Source organism: Heterocephalus glaber, unplaced genomic scaffold (assembly GCF_053883595.1).
Source record: "Heterocephalus glaber isolate CG9 unplaced genomic scaffold, H.glaber_assembly_v1.0 deba00001561, whole genome shotgun sequence".
NCBI lineage: Eukaryota > Metazoa > Chordata > Mammalia > Rodentia > Bathyergidae > Heterocephalus > Heterocephalus glaber.
In genome coordinates, this window is record NW_028258349.1 from 7644047 (window position 1) to 7660216 (window position 16170).

A 16170-nucleotide genomic window follows, 5' to 3' on the forward strand; every position below is an offset into this window, starting at 1 on the left:
TGGGATGTTCTCCCACCTCCGCCACTGCAAAGACCAGTCTTGAGAAGCAATAGTGGGAGCCAGTAGTGGGCCCTGGAGGCTCCAGCCTCTTCTGAACTTGATATTGCCAACAAATGGACCCCTTTCCAGAGCTGGAGAGGTTCTTAGGGGGCCTGTGCCCTCCTCATTTGGGCTGGGCTTTGCTGGAAGAGTCCAGAGCTCTAATGCCCACTGGATGTCAGGACAAGTGTGCTTGAGGAATTCCCCTCTCAGCTTAGCTGCAACACTGCCAAGTGCCTCCTCTCCCCACAGACCCCTAGACCTCACCCCTTCCTCAACCCCTTCCCTCTGCCCTCCATCCTCCCTTCCCGGGCACTTAACTCCAGCCCAGTAGCACCTCCCACGTCCTGTTTTTGTCCTGGATCTTTCTTGAGTTGCTAATTCACCCACAATCAATAATTCTATTCTTTTAAAGAAATTACAGAATATTTCTACGTATGCAGGGAGAGGGGAAAAGCACAGTGTGCATCGTTTTCAATTTGATGTGTTCTGGATTTAGAAGTGCTGAATAATTCATTCCTGCTTAAAAAATAAACATACTATCTCTATCTGAACTTGGCTAGGGAGGGGGGTCTTCATAAAGAGTCAGTTCTAGGGTTGCAGAGTTTTTGGGTGGCAGTGTGAGGTAGAAGTCAGACACTGGGGTAAGAGATCTTCCTTTCTGCAGTTGGGGTGGTAAGATGGTCTTGGCCATGCTGGGATGTGGCACTGGTGGTTCTTAAAGGTTTCACCTTCGTTTTGAGTTTTTCTCCCTCTGCTGGAGTTCAGCCCTCCAAACCACCCATCTCACCATTATCTGCCCCCCCCCATTTCTCCACCCTTCCCTTCTTTCTCCCTCCTATCCACATATCCCTGTCTGTTCCTCTATCTACCTGAACATCCTTCCTGCTATCTCTGCCTTCGTCCATCTGTTCATTTTTCCTTTTTATTTATCCCTCACTCAGTCATCCACCCATTTATTCTCCTGCCTGTATCCATATTTGCATCCATCCACCCACCCATCTATTGTGTTTTGAGATTTGTTACAAATCTCTGAACTCCACAGTCTTCTTGTGTATTGTAATGGGAAATTCAGGCAAGGAAGTCACTGACAATGATACAAAGTGGCCATTTCCAGTTTCCTGCACCCTATTCTGCATTTAGTCAGAGCCTCCCTTTTTTCTTCATAAAATTACCTCTCTTCTTCCAGTTCTTCCTGAAGACTGTTGAGTTGCCTCCTTGGAGGGTGTTAATGGTGAATAAGAGTTCCATATGATACCTTCTAGACCAGTGGTGGTGAACCTATGGCACACGTGCTGCAAGGGGCTGTTTGTTATCATTGAAAGCTCTAAAAGGTTTGTCATCACTGTCCTAGACTCTTTCTTGTACATGGGGAAAGGAAGTCCAGGGATCTGATCCTGGTGGCTTTATAAGGAGAAAGGGAAAGATCAGACAGACGCAAACCCCATGCACAACCACTTTCCATCTCCTGCCATGCAATGCCATGTGCTGCCTCAGAACTGCCAGCCAGAAGACCTTCACCAGATATGGGTCTTCAACCTTGTGCCTCCAGAGCCATAAACCAAATTAAACCACTTGTCTTTAGAGAGTAGCCCACTTCAGCTATATTTCATTATAATAATGAAAAATGGACAAATACATCTGCCCCTGAGGCCATTCCTCATCATCTTCCTGGACACCTCAGCTGGGTATAGAATCTGGGAGGGGAGACAGCCAGCACAGTGACTGCTCTGTGGTCAGCTCATCATCACTGAGTTGCTGCCAACTGGCCATGGGTGTCTGCAAGGCCAGTTTATTTTTCTGTGTATTGGAAAATAAGAAGCTAACAGCTGTGTTATTGTGTCCAGAGGCAGTGGTGGAGCTCCAGCAAGAACCTGTTCAGGGAAGCATGGTGGGAGGATGAGGGATGTAGACAGGGCTTTCTGGGAACAGTGGTTGCTGCCTTCGTGCTGCGGAAGGTCCTCTGAGGCTCCAATCCCATGCCTACTACTTGGAGCATCGCTGTCCCCTGGTTCCCCCACCCCTGCAGAGCACTCTGGAGATCTTTTAGGTGAGGTTGGAGGCCTGGAATCTTAGATGTGCTAGGTCTGGCATTGGCTGTGATGTCCAATTCTGTGGACTGTGGCCTGGTTGGAAGTGAGGTCCTGGCACCAAATCCTGGCAAAAGATCAACCCAGATGTTCCTTGTGAACAGCCTCCAGATGTGCCCACTGTGAGGGTGAGCTGAGCCATGATCACGGTGCTGGTCTTCCTGGCTATGTCACCTATTGGACATGATGCTGTTTGTCACCTCTGCCCTGGGGTCACATCCCTAACTGCGAGGTCAGGGGCTGTTCTTGTGATTCCACAGTGCATTTGGGGATCTCAGTCCCACGCCCACAGACTGCACAGCACATACCTCGTCTCCCCTCTGCTAAATCACAAACAGAAATTGAACTGAGGGTCACGTATGAAGTCATGAGTGTAAGTTTATTTTTAACATGTGGAGTGTTCTTTATTTACAGTCGAAATCCCCTGAAGATTAAACTTTAAAAAGATTTAATAGTGCTGGGGTCAGAGGGCAACCTCTTGCCATGCTCCAGGCGAACAGGCAGAGCTCAGAAATAGCCTCTTTGAAGAGGCTCGGTGAAGAGGGCCAGCCCACTGTGAGGACACATTCTCACTGGGCCCAGGACAGCTCCCCTTCAGGGCCCAGGGAAGAGGCTGATGCCTTGGGGTCCACCTAGGAAGTCTGCTGGCTGCAGACATGCAGGGAGAGTACGGTGAGGTGAAAAGGACACTGGTTCAGGCCTGAGAATCGAAGACATAGTTCTGTGCACAGTTCTGCCCCCTTTTGCTTATGGTGGTGATAAAAGTCCCCCCGAAGACAGCTGGGAATGTCCCTTTGGCTCCTGTTGGTCACTAACAGTTTCTCAGAAGAGGCTGCAGGGATGGAGGTGGCTGCCCTGGCCCGGGACACAGGTGTGCACTTCTCTGTTTGGTACAAAAGACCCTTGAAAAACACAGTTACGTTTGTTTTTTAACTGGGAGTTTTTTGGTTTTTTTTTTTTTGTAAAGACTTTGTTTTCTTTGTGCAACTTTGGTCTGACAGCTTTTGTTAAAAAATATATCGTTGTTGAAATTAATACGAGAGCAGCGTGTGCCCCCTCTGGCTTTGGGTGTAAAACTCCAGCTCAGGACCTCAGGATCTGCACCCAGTGTGAATGAGTGAGCCCGATTATCACCTCTGAACCCTGCCCTAGCCAGCAGGGTCTGTTCCATCTCAACTTCCTCTGGGAATCCAGGCTCTTCTCAGTGAGCAGTTATTTTATGAGCAAAGTGGGGTGTTTTCCAGGCCTGCGTTTGATTTTCACTTATAATTATCTCCACATAAGACTTCAATTTTGAATTTTGAATTGGAGACACATGAACCCGGCTATGCATGTTAAAAGATCAGTGACAAAAATCACATGACATTTGCATGCTGTAATTGTTCCCCCTGACCCCCCTCAGCGGGCTTTGTTTGAAAGTTCTAGAAAACCTGCATGGAGCAGCTGCAGCCCCTTGGCTTGGCGGGGCGGGTGGTGGTGGTGGTGGTGGTTCGTGAATTCTGTTTGGGTTTGGCTTTCTTTGTATTCACATCTTAATTCTCCCAAGTGAAGTAAGCTTGTTTTCACTTATGAGCAGGCCACACCTGTGCATCCATTCCCCAGATTTCCGTCGCCATCTCTAACACCTCAGTGGCCTGAGCTGGGGGACTTTTATTCTTTGGACAATGTATTTGTCCTCTGATGATGGTCTTGGAGATTATAATGACATTTAAGAATAGAGGACAGGTTTGTATTACCCAGTGACCTTCCCCATTGTACAGGGCGCCACTTCAACAGTGGACTTGAACTCTGATGGTCAGCAGCATGAGTGAGCAAAGTTGGCCGAGGTTCCTTGAGCTGCTGTTATTAGCATGGACTGGTCAGACTTCCTTTTCTTTTTCTTTTTTTCTTGGCAGTGCTAGGGATCAAACCTAGGCCCTCATGCATGCCAGGCAGGTGCTCTACCACTGAGCTACATTTTCAGCCCTGGTGTGAGTCTTCTGTGCCTATTTTCTCTCTGCAGAAGGAGGGGTTGCTGTGGGTGAAATGAAGTAAGATACATGAAGTGCCTAGCACAGTGCTTGGCATGGGGTGAAAGCCCTTAGGAATAATTAGCTGATGATCATCATTCAAACACTGGCTTGGTAGTGAGCAGTTAGGTGCCACTGTGTGCCCAGCTCTGTGGAACTCCTCAGGGGACAGACAGGGACAGGGCTTGGCTGCAGTGATCATGGTGCCTGCAGACGTGAGCTAGGAAAGGCCGATTCCCTTGAGCCTTGCTGAGAAGCAAGCTAAGTCTTCTCGGGCCATGGATGCTAGAGGACAATTCTATTTTATTTTGTGGTACTGGGATTTGAACCTAGGGCCTTTGCAGTGAGCTACAACCCCAGGTCTTTTATATATATATATATATATATATATATATATATATATATATATATATATATATATATATAGTTTTAAAAATTTTTGAGACAGGGTTTCACTCAGTCACTCAGTTGCTCAGGCTGGACTCGAACTTGCAATCCTCCTGCTTATCCTCCCAAAGTTCTGAGATTTTAGGCATTATGTCCTCATGCCCAGTTGAAGGGCAACTTTAGCTCCTGTGTTGGGTTCTTGTCTGCATCCCAGCGAAGCCTCTGCAGCCCCTAGCAAGGCACTGAATGACCTCACAAGCTGTAGGAAGGGTCTTGGTATGACAAGCTCACCAGCACTGTGCTGCCCTTGATCTGCACTCCAAACTGATGGGAGCTCTCAACAATAGCCAGAGGGGAGGACTTAGCTCTTAATAATCGCTTATTCAGTAAATGGTGATGCATTATTCTGGGTCTCCACGTAGCCTTAACTAATCACCCAAGTTCCGCTGGAATCATTTGGTAATGCAAATAGTTATTTGTACCACATGTGTGATCCAGAAATAAAGATCTGGTGATTCCATTGTATTGGAGGGAGAGATTTGCGAGACCCAGTGCATGCTGGAGGGGGCAAAAATGCCTTTCTCTGGAAGAATCTTTGCCCATTCATGGACATGAAAAGAGATTCCATTTGGCTCTTTCCCCTGATTGCAAAGCCTACATCACCCAGTGTTTGGTGTACTTTGAATCTAGTGGTGGCCTTTAGAACTTAGGGACTGTCAAGCGGTGCTTAGAAATGTTGTCTGCTTTAATTTTGCCCTTCTTGATCTGTCTCTGTGTCACCTCTCCACTCCTGCACTCTCCCCCTTGCAACAGTAGAATTTGAGGGCATAACAGAGTGAGAAATGAGAGTTAGGATTATAGGGCGGGATGCACTTAGACAACAGGAGCTCTTTTGGATCTTATTAAAGTGGATCTTATTTAAGGGCTTGCTTTTCCAAGGTCTGTATGTCAAGGCCAGTGGCCTTATGTGAGAGGCACCTTAGCAGTCAGAAGGGCTGGCTCAGACTCTTTCTCTCTCCGGCCTCTCAATAGACAAACACCTGTCTTAAGCCTCATCTGAGAACATGGACCACACAACTGGGAGCAAACAGAACAGAGCCCTATTGAGAAAGGCCCGAAAGGACTGGGGACAATCAGCTTATGAGGAATATTTTTGCTCCGTAGGAATGTTGTCCTGCTTGCTGAAAACATATCCTTTGCGCAAAGAACACACATAATCCAAGGCCGACTTTGCCCTTTGAGTAAAAATAGGCTTAGCTGGAATTTTGGAGGTGGGGGCTGTGGTATGGGTGGTGGGAAGGAATCTGTTTCAAGCCTGTGCAACATACTATCTGCTTATAGACCGAGTCTCTTAAGTAAGTGATATTAATGGAGTTCTGTTTTGTAAAGTGGATGCGACCAACTAATACGGTGAAATGCTCATAAAAGTGGCGATTAAGTCAAATTTAAGAGCACCCCTAATTTATGACCTTTTCAAGTACTCAGAGTTATCTTTTAGGCAGACCTTGGGAAGCCAAAGGATGGTACAGACTCAAGCTTATCAGGCTCCTCTTCCTCCTGAATCCAGCTGCACTGGTTAGGGCTAGGGCTGCTAGAAGTTCTTAGGGTCAAGTCAATATTTCCATTAAAACACATATTTTTTAAATGGAGATTTATTACTGTGAAAGGATATTTTGTTCTGGGGTGTAACTTAACTTATTGGGTCTACACCTTGGGGAGATGCATCCTCTACCAAATTTCTGAATAAAAATCAAAATTGACTTAGATATTATTGAACTGCACTACTTGATTTTCAAAAAATATTGACTGAGCAGAGTAGACTTAAAGTTTTACAAAATAATATGTTTTCAGTGGTATTTTATAATCTCATAATTTAAATGAGATGCTTTGTTTGAAGGCATTTGCCATCATGCCTGGTATACAGTAGGTGGTCAATACATACTCCTTTGGTTTTGTTACTAGGACTATTTCCACCGTCACCACTGTCATCAGTTCTGCTCCTAATTTTTCTGTTAGGTTTATACTGAGTAATATATTGCATACTTTATTTGTCAGAATGGCAAGAGGTTCTGGGTGCCCACATGTTAAATATTAATTCTACTAAGTCTGATTCCTTAAGTTTGTAGCCAATAGAATTATATTAAAATAAATTTGGTGGTCTAAGCATCTGGCACAAAAAGTTGCAGAACTAGGGCAGAAACTCCCTCTTGAGTGGTGAGTTTTGCACACACTGGGTTTTTGTGGACACAGGTTGGCTAGGGGGCACTTTAGCTTTGCATTTAACCACTCTGCAAAGAACAGAACTTTTCACTCTTAGGGGGTAGAACTGGGCAGACTCAGAAGATCCTTGACTCTGAAGTTGGGAACGGGAAGTCCTGGCTCAAAACCTTGCTTTGTCATGAAGAGGATTTAGAAAAGTCACATTACTGTTGTAGGCCTGAGTTCGTGTTCCCTGAAGGTAATTTGAGGGCTCTCCCACTCTGACATTTGGACTTCCTGAGCTCCCGGCTATGAAATTCCTGCTGGAGCCTGGCTTCATTGACACCTGTCCAAGACATGGCCGTTTCAGGCTTGTGCTCTCTCAGGATTGGAAAAGCAGAGATGCAGGTGACCAGGGAACTTCTGAGGGTTAAAGTGGAGCCCTTTTCTGAGGGCTGAGGTCTCCCTGCTGGGGAGAACTTGGCTTCTAGTCAATGAAGCACTTGCTTGAATGAAAGGAAGTGAGGATCCTTGCTTTTCAAAACATAACCCTACTACTTTGTTCATGCAGTTCCATCTCAGGAATTAGAGTCCAGAAGTTTCAGTCTCCACTGCATTTTCAGCAGTGGACTGGGAAGATTAGGTACAAGGTCTTTGACTCCAATCAAAGGTATCACAGCCTTTCTCTCCTTCTTGGAGAAGTAAGTGCTCCCTCCCCTGGAGTGTGCATGCGATCCCTCCATGTGTGCAAGCATGCACCACTGCTGCTTACCTGATCGTCTACATTTGCCCTCCTGCTTCTTTGCCAGGATTGTCCTTTCTCAAGGACTTTTAAATCCTAGCTTGTCCCCCTCTTCCAGGCCTTGGATCTAATATCCTCTCTCCACTCCAGAAAGCCCTTGTTTGACCTCCTTCTGTAAAATCAGCCTTCCCCAAATGCTTGGTATTTCTCACCCTGCTTACTGGCTTTATAATGCTCTATCATAATCTATAATGACCCTAATTATTTCCCATCTCACTGTCTTTTCCTTCCCATAAATGCAAACCCCATGAGGTAAAGGGCTAAGTATGCCTTGCTCTTTGCTGTGCCCTGGAGTCTAGTACAATCTCTACTTCACAAGAAGAATATGATAAATATTTGTGGAGATGGAACACGTGTCCATGACTATCAGCCCTTTTTGAGAGGCCTCCTGTCTGCTACAGCTCTCTTTCATCTCTAGAGGACTGAGGATCCCAGACTAAGAGAAGTCTGGGGATTCCAATGGATCCCTGTCTGATTCAGGGGAAGGTGGAGGTGAGATCAGGCCACGTAGAATTTGTTGAAGTGACAAGTGACAGAGGGTGGACAATGGGACATGGCCCCAGGCATCAGCCTGGCTACAGTGATGAGCAGGAAGAACCACTTGGGTTTCTGCCATTGGAGGGAGTTGGGTGGAGACTTGGGGCCACACTGGACAGCAGGCAGGGCTCGGTCCCTGGGATCAACATGGCTATGGGGCCTCTGATCAAGAGGTTCTTCTCCATCTTCTTGCATGGTGTTGGCTTTGTGTAGAGCTTCCTGGACACTTTCCTGGTTGTGAACTTGATCCTGGTTGTGAACTTGATTTGCAGCCTGCTTGATTCCCAGGACTGTGTCCTGTTGCCACCTTCTGCCACTTACTCCATCAGTAGCTCCCACCTGCCCTGACTTCACCCAAACAATGAACCCTACTACTCATGAAGGTGATCCATGACTGTCCTAGGAATACCCACCCACCGGCTGGACCCACCAAGACTGGCTTAGTGGACTGTGTCTGTGTTGACACATCTATTCTCGCCCTAATGATATGTTTATTTAACTGATGACTGCTGTCCTCATTAGGGACTCATTGTTTAGCTTGGAATAGTGATTATTTTTGCTGATATCCCTTTTCTGCAAAGATGATTTTTTAAAAAACCACTCTTTTGGTGTGCTAAGAATTCTTAATGAGGATAGTTAAATTTAAAAGAAACCCCCAAACCACCCTTCAGGTTGAAAAGAGAAGTGCCTGCACGAGCAGGCTGCTAATGTGCTGATTATTGATGGACACGGTGGTGACAGACTCACAACTTTCAATAAAATGATAGCTTGTTCACTAGACATGGTAGCACCCAGGTGAAGAAGCCCCTTAGCCAATGGGAAGTGAGTGCCCGGGGTCCCAGGATCTTCTCTTCCTTTCATGTAGAAAGAGTCATCATTATGATAGTTTGAGCATTGATAATGACTTCCAAATTGGACCCAAAGCTGTGCAATTCTTGGGGATGGATGGAAAAGATGTTTATAAAAGCTTCTTATTACCTAAAACCCCAGAAAGTCAATTAACGAACTTACCAATTCCTAAAATCTGTATTTCTCCTTTGGAATTCTAAGCCATTTCCTGTGTGGAGAGTGAGTATTAACTTCCTGCTTCTTGGACAATGATGGTAAGATCCCAAGAAGAGCATGTCTTGGCTAATATGAGAGGTTAGGGTGTCACATCAAGATCTGAAGGTAAGACATGCATTTCCCCATCCATGGCAGGGAGGCCACATTCCTCCCCACTGAGCCTCTGACTTCTCAGCTGTAGACTGGGCCTATGAGAACTGGCCTGTCCCCCATACATGGAAGTATTTGAAGAGATAGGGACCATCAGAGCCCAGCTATGAGTACCCTTTGCACAGTGACTTGATCATAGTGATGTTGTTATTTGTGGTGAAATCCCAGTGGTCTCAGCTCAATGGCCAGCCCTTAGAGAGCTCCACTAAACATAAGGTGCTGGGGGCAGGTGGGAATTGAGGAGGACATGAGAAAGTCACAGAGGAAGCAGATGTGGCCAGAACATGCAGGATTTGGCACTGGGTGGGGGACAGACAGAGCTAAGCTGGCCTAAAGACCTGCTGATTGGCTCTCACCCTGCCCTGTATTAGCTGTGTGACCCTGGACAAGTCATCGAACATCTCTTGAGCCTTAGTTTCAGCACCCTAATAACAGAGTTATTGCAGCATCAAATGAAATAATCATGCACATAAGGGGTTCTGCTACATCTTAAATCCCAGTAACATCGCTTCTGACGCCGCTGCTGCTGCCCTTGTCGATGCCATACAGGCCAGGAGGTGGGTGTGGGCCCTACCCTGTGTCACAAGTGTAGTATATCCTCTCCTCTTGTTGGCTGTGTGCTTCCCAGGGCCTGACCATGCCCTGCCCCTCTTCACTGTGGGGTCCAGCCTTGCACCAGACATAAATCCCTCAAGGACTGAGTCATGCACTGAGTCTCTGGTCACCTGGTCTGCTCCCACACCCAGCCCCTTTCCCAGTGCCTGTTGGATGTCTCCCTGGCCCCAGTGCTCCTGGACTTGGGCTGTGCATTCTCCCCCAGCCAACCCATGTGTGGAAGAAACTGTGAGTATCGCTTCCCATGTGGTTCCAGAGCTGCCATGGTACCTGGACACAATTCCTTAGCGCAGCTGTCCCTGGATTGTTCTCTTTCAAACATGCCTGATCCTCATTAACTACTGGGTTTAGAGGGTGGTTTTTCCCCTTTCTCAATCCTGCATGGGTTCCCTGCAACTGTTGCCACCAGCAGGTCAACATCAGGCTGTCCAGAGCCTCCTAGAACTATGGGTTGGGTGGACAATGTCAAAGGGAAGCCCTGGCCAAGCTGATCACCCCCATGAGGAAGTCTCTCCTAAGTACAGTGCAAGGGGGAAGCCTGGAAGCAGAGCCATGGAGGAGGGAGAGGAGGGGACTGGTCAGCAATTTCTCAGCACAGACTGCGTATTCCACAAATATATGCAAGGCAGGGAACTCGGTGTTGCTCTGGAAAGATGTGGTACATATCTATTCATGTCTTTGTCACTTGTTCCTTCCAGAAGTTGTCCAGGAGGGTAGAGACTATGTCTGCTCACTTGCTGTTGTTTCTCCAGCACCTGACACATAGTGGGTGGTCAGTAAGCATCTCCTGAATGGATGGATGAATGAATGGAACACCCATATGTGATAAGCAAATGTTGCTTGAAAGGACAAGAGAAGGGATGTCACAAGTGCATAAATGATTGCCATGAAAAGTCAGGGGCTGGCAAAAGTCCCTTCAGCCTTGCACTGGTGAAGGCTTCAGAGAGACTGCTCCAGTGGCTCTTTAGGGCCTGGCAGTGCTTGCAGGCAGAGAGGAAGGCGAAGGAGCAGCATGGAAGGCAGGGTGGCGTGGGCAAGGGCATGCAGATATGACTGCATAAGGTGATCTGGACTGGAGAGAGGGTGGCCTGCGAGGCACTGGAGGTGGTCTGGAGAGGCCAGTAGAGGCCAGAATGCACAGGCCCAGGGTGGAGAGTTCAGCTGTGACCCCTGATGTTATTTTAAGGTGGTGGCTTTTTCATATTTAATTATGAATGAAATTGTATTTGGGGATGGCAGCTGATGACGGCGTGTGGTTATGCTGTGTGGGCTGCATTCAAAATAGCTCACCCCAAACTTCATTAGTGACTAGTTTGAGGGAAGTACAGCCTGACCTGCCAACATTTTTCATCTCATCTGTGTCCAAGTTGTGTGAATTCAGGAAAGGGTAGCTGATGGCTTTGCTGGTCTCTGGTGGCATTGGCCAGCTCTTCCACATCTGGTTCTCAGAACATCTCAGGATATTTTTGTGGTGGCCATACCGTTACTTTTTGATAATTCTCCTTTGCCTCTTCAGTTTGTCCTCTTTCTTTATTTCCTTTGTTTGTTTGTTTGTTTTTTGAGTACTGGGAATTGATCCAAGGGCCTTGGGATTGAGCTACATCACCAGCCATTTTTAATTTTTTATTTTGAGACACCATCTTGGTAAACTCAGTGGCCCAGGCTGGGCTAGAACTTGTGATCCTCCTGCCTCAGCCTCCCAGAGTGTTGGAATTACAGGCGTGCACCACTGTGCCCAGCTTTGCCTTTTTTTTTCTCTCTGACTTGGGCTACCTGGAGGGGAGACTGAGCAAACCCTACCCATGGCTGTTCATGGCCAGGAACACCAGGGCTGGCTCCACACACTTCCAGCTGGGTTGCCTGGCCCATAGTGTTGGCTTGCTGAGCTAAATGGCTTGTGTCCTCCATTCTCCCAACTTCTCCTAAATATGGTCAGTGTTTGTAGAGCTCCTGTTACTCTCTGCATCTGCGTGAGCTGTCGATTTAGGCTTAGCCACCCCTTTAGCCAGGCTTTTCCTGGCCACCATCCCTTCGCCGGACTTAGAGTAAACCCTTATCATCCAGATTAGCCTTAGAGAGAAGCACACATGGACACAGCAACAGTACCCAGAACTTTGCTGGGCACGGCATACGGTGCAGTCCCAGCTCTTCCTCTGGGACCCCATGCATGACATGGCCAGAAAGTTGGCTGGCAGCCCAGGGCGGGTCTCCAGATAAGGTCTCCAGCATCTCCCTCACCGGACAGAGGCAGGACTCTGAAACAAGACCGTGTGGGTTTGCTCTGGCTCTCCTGCTACTGTTTGACCTTCAGTAAACTGCATAATCTCTCTGAACCTCAGTTTCTACTATTTACATAGTGAGGAAAAAGTGAGTAATAGAAACGAAGACAGCAGTAAGATGAGATGTAAAGGACTTGGCATTGAGTGCGCTCTCAGCAAGAGCCCCATAAGTGGCCATGTGCTCCTCCATCGATGGTCATGATGATGGTGACAGAGAGTGTGGCTAAGGAAAGGGACTCAGTTTGTGTGGGAGCGAGTCCTCGTACTATCATTGATTATTTAGCCTTGGGCCAATGACTTGACCTTGCTTTGCTTCCTTCCTCCTCTCTCTCTGAAGGAAGTGCTAGTAGAACTTCCTAGGGTGGTGGTAAGGATTTGAACTTGCACACCAGGGAGCACAAGGCACATGATAAGCACAAGTAATGTGCTTGACAGTGAGTGTGAGTTCTTACTGTTTATTGCAGTGCTGACTGTTGTATCAGTACTTTCGAGCTGGGTGATCTTGGGCATATTAGTTTCTCCTTGAGCCTCAGTTTCTCCACTCATGAAGCGAGGACACAGGGCCCGCTTGGCAGGTGCTTCTGCTGACTGGTGGTATGTATGGCAGTGCACACCTGCGGGCGCGGCGGCTGCTGGCCTTCCCTGGAGCTCCCTCCCTCTGCTACCCTTCTCCTCCCTCCACAGGCTGTGAAGTTCTGTAGCTAAGTAACCCTGGCTGCTGTGCGGCTTTTGATGGTGCTGCTTGCGGGAGGGAGGGAGGGCTGCATGTGCCGCCTCTTCTTTGGGTGACAGCTGTTTCCAGGCAGATGCCTCCCCCATATTCTGAAGCAGTGAAAAAAGGGGAGAATGTCCCAGATTTAAATTTGGAATGTGCATGGAATTGTGCCAGCCTGCCTGGGGGCCCCCGGGGCCCACGGGCCGAGTGCTGTTTGGGACAACGGCTGCTCCGCATACCAGGACACTGGCCACATGGTGTGGCCTGGGGTCTTGGTTGGGCTCTTGAAGCCACAAGTGCAGGGGAAGACCCAGACCAGCTCATGGGGCTGGGGAGCATTGGCAGGCACCCACCTGAGGGGTGTGTGCTGGTCTGCTGAGGGAGGGGCAGATGGGAGATGCAGGTGGGATACTGCGCACAGGTGAGGACAGCAAGAGGGGGACGCATCCTGCCCTCTGGTCTCAGGGAGCCACATCCCCAGGGCCTTGCTCACCCCAGGGGCAGAGATCAGCTCGCTAATAAGGCAGCCTTCCCAGGGATCTGGGAGGGATCTTCCTATGATAGGTCTTCAGTGGAGCCCTCCTTGGGGGCAAGGGTCCCTCATGGACATGGGGGTGACATTACAAGGCCACTGTGCAATAAGGTGACAGGAAGGGCTGTCAAAGCCTTGGGGTATGGAGGAGAGATTTCAGTTAGGACACTGGAACTGTGCATGGGTGGCCACTGAGGACAGACATGGAAGCTGCTTCTAGAAGCAGGGAGACTGCTGAGGCAACCTCAGCCCTGAATGTTCTCCCTCCTCCCACACATCCGTGCACTACTGCTCCTGGGGGAGCCTTTGGGGCCAGCTGGGTAGACCCTGGGGAGAAGCCCAACAAGCATGCTTCACCCTCAGCAAGGCAGGCTGGCTTCCTGCTCTTCCTGCCCTGGTGCTGCAGGCTGCCCCTCAGCCCCGCTCCAGCTCCAGGAGTGTCTGCTATCTAAAAGGGAGCTGTGGGAACAGCCCCACCTTGGAGGCAGAGGAGCTCGTCGCCCTTAGTGGCTGTGTCTTTGGGTTACAGGCCAGCTACTCTGTCCAGGAGCCCAAACTTAGTGGTCACACTGGCCGTTATTCCCCGGAAGTGGCCCTAGAGACAAGATGATGGATATTATCAGTCATCTAAGGAGAGTCCATAGGGCATATGGCACGCAGCTTGATGAAGTTCCTTGTGGGGATCCCAGGGAGCCCAGCCCTGCTGCCCTTTGACTCACCCCATGTGTTTGCAGCCCTGAGCCCAGCGATGGGTTAGATGTGCAGGCCCTTTCAGCTCTTCCACTTCCCACCTTCATTTTTGAATATGTCAAAGCCAAACCTTCCTAGCAAGGGATGGTTTTCTTCTTCCATCTTTGAGGAGTCTTTTCACCTGCTCAGGTGCCTGGCATCCCCATGGACTGGAGCTCAGAGCAGAGGAGAATCAGCAGGCTCTAAATGATCCTCGTCTCCTACCTGCCTATGTACACAAAAATATGCCTGAATGCTTTTTCTTAGCATGCAATTTGCTGTCTATTTTTAACTTGTACAGAGAGGGCCAAAAAGAAAATTCCACAAGGAAGTCAGAGCGAATGGAGGTTGCAGGTATACAATCACCAAAGAGGCTGGAATAATCGCTGAAATGACATCTCTTAGAAAGCGCGTGACTCTCGGCGAGGGCTTCTCTTGCAACAGGCTTCGTGTATGTGTCTCATGTTTCTTCCCTTCTGCCGTTGTGCACTTAATTCAGTTCCAGCCATGCCAGGAAGATGAGAGAGAGACAGAGAGAGAGAGAGGAGACAGAGAGAGAGAGAAAGAGAGAAGGAGAGAGAAAGAGAGAGAGAGAGGAGAGAGATCCCACCATTAAAGATATGCTCTTTGTTTTTTCAATCTGTGACCCCTGCAATCTCTTTAGCAAGCCATGGTTCAGTGAACTGGCACACAGCAGCCGTTCAGCAGTGGAAAAAATCATAAAACAGATGGGAGCTTTACATTTTTGTTTAGTTTTTAAGAGCAGTTTTTATAACATCGCTTAAAACCATTCTGATGCATCACACTGTTTACACTCAAAGCTTTGTAGCTAAGATGTTTACAGTATGAAGAATGTTTTAAGATATTTTATAGTTATGATATTTAGATAATTGGCAAGAAAAAATAGTTTGTTGAGATTGCAGTGATGTTGGTAACTGTGAAGTAACTTATGAGTCTCAATAAATATGTCCAGTTCGGTGGAAAGTACAAACTCAGTTAAAACAAAACAACACAAGAGGGAATATCTTTTTAGTGAAATCATTTCCTTTTCTTAATCAAAAGATGACAGGCAGGGCCTTAGAACTCCCATCTGCGTGGCACCACGCCACGGCTCTGTGCTTCGCTGCTTTCCGCTCGTGATTGATAGCTGTATCACTTCGGCCCATTGCTATTCCGCATGAGTTCATGCAGACACCAAGTTAATAAAGTTTGGTGTGAAGAGACCACCTTAAAATACACCCAGGGCAACCTCCGCACCTCTCTGGGCAGTGCAAGTTGCAGAGGTTTTCTTTCTTTTTAAATGTTGAAGAATCTATGCAGAGCTAAGATTTGGAACTCCCCCTCTTTTTTTTTAAACTGCCCTAAAATGGCATTAATCAAAAACAATAACTGCTTTTAACTTTTCTAAAATGTTCTAAAGGAAAGTATGAAATAATCTGTGTGTGGGCCACAAATGTGGAGAATGCAAACATTTCACAATAAACATGTTTAAATGAAAGTCCCTGGCAAGATAGCCTGAAAGATAGTACATGCTGGGTTAATTAATGTATACTCATAAAAATAAACCTTACTTTTAAGATTTGACCAATAAAAATCATTAGCATATTTGGATCAGATGACTTTGTGTATACATTGAACTTCTCCACAGCACTTTGTCCTTGGGAAGCTTGAAAACAGATTTCTGTTTCAAGTCAGAATTCCCCTTCTATCTGCTCTTTATGTTTCCAATACAGTGATACAATGATTTATTCTGGTTTTATCTGTTATACCTGCAATTGATCTACTGGTGATGGAATTAAATTTATCATTTTAGACGTATAAATCATAGTTAGATCACCAGAAAAATGTTTAGTTGCATAAAAATTCCCATTGTTTGCTTATGACACACAGTGTTTGATTTTCACTATAATCAAATTACTATAGTGCATAATTTTCACTCCAAGATGTTTATTTTTTGCTATCTCAAATTGAATCATTTTGGCCTATTCACAAATGCTATCTTTTAAAAAAATATTTTTCTGA

At 47.2% G+C, this 16170-nt stretch overlaps 1 protein-coding gene and 1 non-coding gene across 10 annotated transcripts in view; one reads left to right on the forward strand and one right to left on the reverse strand.

Moving 5' to 3' along the window:
* Positions 1 to 16170, forward strand: part of Znf536 (zinc finger protein 536) — a 439199-nt gene that overhangs the window by 92563 nt on the left and 330466 nt on the right. The window lies entirely within an intron of this gene.
* On the reverse strand, positions 4019 to 4094 carry Trnaa-ggc (transfer RNA alanine (anticodon GGC)). Its single transcript has one exon. It is a non-coding gene; the product is annotated as a tRNA-Ala (tRNA).